The following is a 6,674-nucleotide window of genomic DNA, read 5'->3' as shown; positions in this document are numbered from 1 at the left end:
ACATCAGGCTGCTTCAGGCCACCTTTCCCGTATAAGGATTAAAGCAGAGGGAAATTCATTATGATACCCATTGGAGATTTAAACTGCCCTGTTTAAGAAATTGGTTGTTCACTCTTTCTCTCGATTTCTAGGAAGGTCAAATGAACTTCCCAGGTTTGAGTTTGGTAACATGAAACTTACGTGGATGATTCTGTTTTGAGTTTTAGTCTGGTCTTTTGGGGTGTAGTGCAGACACTTAGTCCAAAACAGTGGCCTCCTATAATTTTTATTTAACAATTCCTCATTTTTTGTTAGGCTTTCACCCAGGGCCTGACCAAACCTTAAGGCATCGTTGCCACTGTCAGTTACCATCATTTTGGGTTTCTGGTCCCAGCATACACTTTATAGGTTCTGGTGTCCTCATTATCACACCTTTTTTTTTTTTTTTTGGTTTTGGTTCCAGCTGGAGAAAGACCATTTGGCATTTGACAGGTAGCTGTATGGAAACATTTAAAACTTTTTGAGGGGATACGGCACACCCAGGAGACTACTGTTATGACTGTAAGGAGGATAATACCAAGAGTTTGGGTGGAGTATGCTCCTCAGCTAGGGCCCCAACTAAAACTAAATGGCTAGACAAGGAGTTTACCTTGTTTTAACCAAGTAGTCTGCTCTGCAATACCTGATGTGTTTATCTGTGTGCAACAAGAAGTGTCATCAACTGCACAGATTCCTCTCTGTAAAGTTAGTAGGTAATCTTGCATCCCATGACTGGGTTAAATTAAAGCAGGGAGTGCAAGTTACCTGCAGAGGCTACTGATGGTGAAATTTTAACTACAACGTTGTCCTGCCTGCCACATGAGAGTTAGGCATAAGTAAGGAAAAATTAAGGCAGGTAAGAGTCTTACTATGAGAGGGAATCTTGCTCCGATGTGGGTTGCAGTTGTGAATGTCTCTGGTTGTGGCATTGGCCATCCTAGTGGACTCTGTGTGGCCCATGCATTAGGCATGAGACTTATTCCTTGCAATTTACGTGGATTTGTCCAACTTTAGTTTATAGGGCTTCAGGAACTGAGCAATTCTCCTTCATTAGATAGTCGTAGTCAGATGTTAGAGAAAACTAAAAGAATTCAGAATTCAGTGCAATGCACAGGTAGATAATAAAAACTCAATAAACAGGGCTACAATCAAATAACAGGCGTACTGGAGTTTTCTTTTGAAATGTAATTTTCCTCTCTACAGTCACTCCCATTTCTACCAAAGATAATCACAGTAAGACCAGTTTGCCTGACTAACCACATATTTGAAAGCACATATTTAAATTTCCTTTGCTGAAAATTTTGATGAGGGATCTCAAATTGGTCTATAAAAAATGTCTCTGCTAGGAAGCCAAACCAGGACAGACATTAGTCTTTGCCTGCTGTTTCCCACATCTGGAGGTTCCTGAGCCTGCCAGGAAGAGACAGATTTACTCACTATAAGGCAGGGAGCGCTTAAAGCCAGGCATTGTTTGCACATTTTGAAATACGGCATTCCATTCAAAGCCTTGGTAACATAACCAGTTTCCAGTTGTGTCCTTTTATTAAAAGGACAGATTCTTATTGAACTTACGCAAATAATGATATTGCCACAAAAATAAGAATACTCATGAATAATTTGCAAATTCTGGAGGGGTCCTGTTGGGAGGAAAAGCAAATATTTTCATTTTTATTATAAAAGTATACTTTACCAAATGGCAATAAGCTATAAAAACCTTAAAAGAAAAAAGTTTCCTTAAATCTGGCAAACAAAACATTAAAAGAACCAGCAGTGTTTCAAATAAAGAAGCCATAAAAACCCATGATTCTTCTTTAATCAATTCAGTCTCATGTAATTAATTCTTGCTGTTTGATCTTGGTTAGCAGTTACGCAAATTCATTAGTTTTTTCATTAGAATTTTGAATATTTAGTCCAATAGTGTGAACTCAAACCTGTATTAGTCAGCATTCATTTCATTTTTCGCATATACATCTTTGAAGACACAGCACTTACGGATTATAATTGCTTTGCAGAGAGCTTTCAGAAAATGTCAGAACAAAATAACTATGGACAGCAAGACTTAAAATGGCTGTGGTTAAAAACCTGATGAGAGTTCATTATAGTGACACAGTTGACAAGGAAATTTAGTTATTTCTAAACCAAAATTATGACTGATAGCCTATATACCAAGACATATCAGATTTCTAGGAGCTTTATATAATCTTGGAATATAAAAAACATCCATATAGACCCAGCGCGGTGGCTCACCCCTGTAATCCCAGCACTTTGGGAGGCCGAGGCAAGTGGATCACTTGAGGTCAGGAGTTCGAGACCAGCCTGGCCAACATGGCGAAACCTCATGTCTACTAAAAATACAAAAATTAGCCAGACGTGGTAGCACATTGCCTGTAATTCCAGCTACTCAGGAGGCTGAGGCAGTAGAATCACTTGTACCCAGGAGATGGAGGTTGCAGTGAGCCAAGATCGTGCCACTGCACTCCAGCCTGTATGACAGAGGGAGACCCCGTCTCAAAAAAAAAAAAAAAAAATACGTTGGCATTTTTGCTGATGAGAAGACACACAGCTGTTTTCCAAATGGTCTTTCTTACCAAAAATATCCAAGTCATGTGAACTAAAAGGCATTGGAGTTAGGTCCTGGTTTTCTAATAAAAGATTGAAGTGCTTACTTTTTCCTTAAACCAATTATTAGAGTTCTCTGATATATTTTGGTAGAGAAATACCACACACACATAACACATATATAGACACGGAGACACAGAGAAGCAGATCTTAAAACCTTCATTAAGATTCTTTATTTGCCAGTTTTCAAATACAGTTTACACTTGAACAACATAGTGGTTAGGGATGCCAACCCCTGTGCAATTTAAAATCTGCATATAACTTTTGATTCCCCAAAAACTTAAGTACTAATAGCACACTGTTGACCAAAGCCTTAACTGCTTAGTCCTACTTAATAACTACTTAACTACTAATAGCATACTATTGACCAATAACATGGTTGATTAACATGCTTAATCATGATATACTAACTAGTATGTTATGTGTGTGTGTATATATGTGTGTGTGTATATATGTATATATATATATGTATGTATAATTTTTTTTTTTTTTTTTTTTTTGAGACAGAGTCTCGTTCTGTCGCCCAGGCTGGAGTGCAGTGGCCAGATCTCAGCTCACTGCAAGCTCTACCTCCCGGGTTCATGCCATTCTCCTGCCTCAGCCTCCCAAGTAGCTGGGACTACAGGCACCCTCCATCACGCCCGGCTAATTCTTTTGTATTTTTTTAGTGGAGACGGGGTTTCACCGCGTTAATCAGGATGGTCTCATTCGCCTGACCTCGTGATCCGCCCGTCTCGGCCTCCCAAAGTACTGGGATTACAGGCTTGAGCCACCGCGCCCGGCCTGATATACTGCATTCTTAAAGTAAGCTGAGGAAAGGTTAAGAAAATCATTAACTGGGCAGGGTGGCTCACGCCTGTAATCCCAGCACTTTGGGAGGCTGAGGCCAAGAGTTCAAGACTCATGAGGTCAGGAGTTCAGGACCGGCCTGGCCAAGATGATGAAACCCTGTCTCTACTAAAAATACAAAAATTAGCCAGCATGGTGGTAGGCACCTGTAATCCCAGCTACTTGGGAGGCTGAGGCAGAGAATTGCTTGAACCTGAGAGGCAGAGGTTGCAGTGAGCCAAGATCAGGCCACTGCACTCCAGCTTGGGTGGCAACAGAGCGAGACTCTGTCTCAAAAAAAAAAAAAAAAAACAAGAAAGAAAATCTAAGGAAAATATATTTACTGTTCATTAAGTGGCAGTGGATCATTATAAAGGTCTTTATCTGAGTGGTCTTCATACTGAGTTGGCTAAGGAAGATACTAGGTGTTTCAAGTGAAGAAAATCCACATATAAGTGCACCCTGGCAGTTCAAACCGTGTCATTTAAGAGTCAACATAGTTTCTATCCCCTCTTTAGACCATCAGTCCTTCAATCACCTGTTACAGTGCCCCCAAGCAATTGCTAACCTGGCACCTCTCAGTTGGCACTTCCACAGAGGTGACTCCCAGATGAAAAAAGGTAGACAATTTACAAATCTTAGATCTAAACACTATACTAATTTGTCCAGACAAAAAAAGGCAAAGGTAAAGGCCCAGTTAAGACTAGATGGTAGCTGGGTGTGGTGGCTCATGCCTGTAATCCCAGCAGTTTGGAAGGCAAAGGCAGGCGAATCACTTGAGGTCAGAGAAGTTCAAAACCAGCCTGGCTAACATGGTGAAACCCCGTCTCTACTAAAAATACAAAAATTAGCTGGGCATGGTGGTGAGCTCCTATAATCCCAGCTACTCGGAATTCAGCTTTCCTAATTAGTTTCTTAATCAGTTACTGACTTCAGGGCTGCCAAAGACTAACCAGAGCTTCCCTGGGGTGGAGTTTCAGCATTAAAATGAGGTGGAATTTGGCTTTTTCCTTCAAAAGGTGAACTGTAGGGCACAAAGACAGTTTGTGTGCAGCCTCTGTTAGCTGGCAGAAACTGGTTTAAGATCTATATGTAGTCATTTATCAGAAAACGATGTTTGTAAGGCCAGTCCTCTGTCCCAATAAGAGTTGTAGTGGGTTTCTGGGTTGTAAATCGGAGTTAGGGAGGGGTCTGATATTTGCCTGATACACCCTATTGGTAGGGAGCTTAGCAACAGTTTGGTTTTTCTTGGAGCATAGGAATTTAGGGAGTTGCCATACCAGTCACCGTGAACCCTGACCTCTTAGGTAACTTTTGTTTCCTTAACCTTAAAGGTCAGTCCAGACACAGTGGCTCAAAACCTGTAATCCCAGTGCTTTGAGAGGCCTAGCAGGAGGATCACTTGAGCCCAGGAATTCAAGGCTGTAGTGAGCTATGATTGTGCCACTGTACTTCAGCCTGGAACCCTGTATCTAATTTTTTTTTTTTTTTTGAGATGGAGTCTCCCTCTGTTGCCCAGGCTAGGGTGCAGTACTGCAATCTTGACTCACTGCAACATCTACCTACTGGGTTCAGTGATTCTCGTGCCTCAGCCTCCAGAGTAGCTAGGATTACAGCTGTGTGGCACTACGCATGGCCTATGTCTGCCTTTGTCTCTAATTTTTAAAAAACAGACAAAATCTTAGGATCTGTCTTAGTTTATAAAGGGGCATCTATTTTGCTTTCAGATAACACCATAGAGCTGAAACATTTTGGGAATGGCTTTCTAAAGGTTACGTCTGATATTTCAGGCTTTGCCTGGCCCATAAGTAGACTGGATGGTACTTGTCAGGTCCTGAATATCATCCTCAGGAAAATAACATTCTGCTTCTGCTGCTTTTATCCGTTTTTACTCCCTCTCCTTCCCCTGGTCCCACCAATGTATGTTAGCTGGTAAAAGTCAGGTATCCTAGGGTAATATGTTATAATTAAGACACTGATTTCTTTAAAAAATGTTTGAAAGTCTTCCCCAGGTTTAGGACATTTTTAAACTATGCCCTGTTTTTATCCATAGCATGTAAGTCAGGAATTACGTGCTATATTTTCAGGTTGTTCTGTTTCATAAGGAAACAGTTGAACTGTTTTTTTCAGAGAAGGGCAACTCAAAGTTAGTAGACTGTGAATATTCGGGAGTAGATGCAGTTTTCAGGTAAAATGAGAGCAGTGGGAGTTACATTAGTTTATCTGTCTTTGGTATGGGAGATAATTTTGCATTTCTAGTTTTTCATGAGCTTTTTGCAGTGAATCTTTCAAAAAAGCTATTTTAGAATCCTGTTGTCTCTTTGAGGCCTCTGAATATCAGTAAGAATCTCATTCTTTCTGTGTAATTTGGAGGCCTAGGATTCAAGTGAATTTCTTGGATGAACATTCTTTTTCATCTGGAACATTCCACATCATGGTCATCATAATTCTGAATTATTTTTGGTAAAGTTTTGCCACTTTTGTAACTATTTGTAGCTTCTAGAGCCAAAAGTTTTATACATGAAAAGGCAGGACTACCAGAAGGCAGAGTACTCCAATTTTTAGAAATTAGGGATGCTGTTTTTATGTTGGACCTTGTATATCTCAGGACCAGGATGGCTTTGGCTCCAAGATGTCCAACGTAGCCAATAACTTTCCAGTTTCTGTCTGACACAGTCAGACACCTGAGTCCTCCCTCACCTAAGCCTGCAAGAAAAGGAATCCACATACCCACAGATTCCAAAAGCCTGAGTTTATACCCTCCCTGCACTCAACACAGCTGGGATTGGTTAGCTTTAAACTGCACCCCTGTATGCTAGCAGCAAATGGAGTTGGCACCCACATTTCTGTCTGGCCATAATCTTGGGGGCTTGACTCAAGCCATAAAGACCTCTGCAAAGAAGGAGCAAAAAATACAGTTCTTGCCAGTGCTATGTGAGCCCTCACATTCCCAAAAGTCATGTGCCCCGCCATAGCCCAGATTAACCCTGGGTACTGCAAAGTCAAATGCTCTCTCACAGTGCAGCCTAACCTTGATACCCTCAAAGTCAAAGAGATCAGGTGCTAAAAAGACAGCAGAGCTCAGACCTGAGAAGGACTTCCAACTCTTGCAGCTCCGTGAGGAAAACATTACTCCCCAGAAAAGGGAGTTAGCCGTTTTCCTGTGTTCCTTGAGTTACCTCAAGATCATCAACAGTCTCTGTCCCTTT

The 6,674-nt window shown here is 41.1% G+C and overlaps 1 protein-coding gene across 1 annotated transcript in view; it reads left to right on the top strand.

The window, feature by feature from the left end:
- RNF216 (ring finger protein 216) overlaps positions 1-6,674 on the top strand; it is a 135,736-nt gene that overhangs the window by 9,509 nt on the left and 119,553 nt on the right. The window lies entirely within an intron of this gene.

The sequence above is a fragment of the Piliocolobus tephrosceles genome, chromosome 8 (genome assembly GCF_002776525.5).
Source record: "Piliocolobus tephrosceles isolate RC106 chromosome 8, ASM277652v3, whole genome shotgun sequence".
Lineage (NCBI taxonomy): Eukaryota > Metazoa > Chordata > Mammalia > Primates > Cercopithecidae > Piliocolobus > Piliocolobus tephrosceles.
This window is presented reverse-complemented; position numbering and strand designations above follow the sequence as displayed.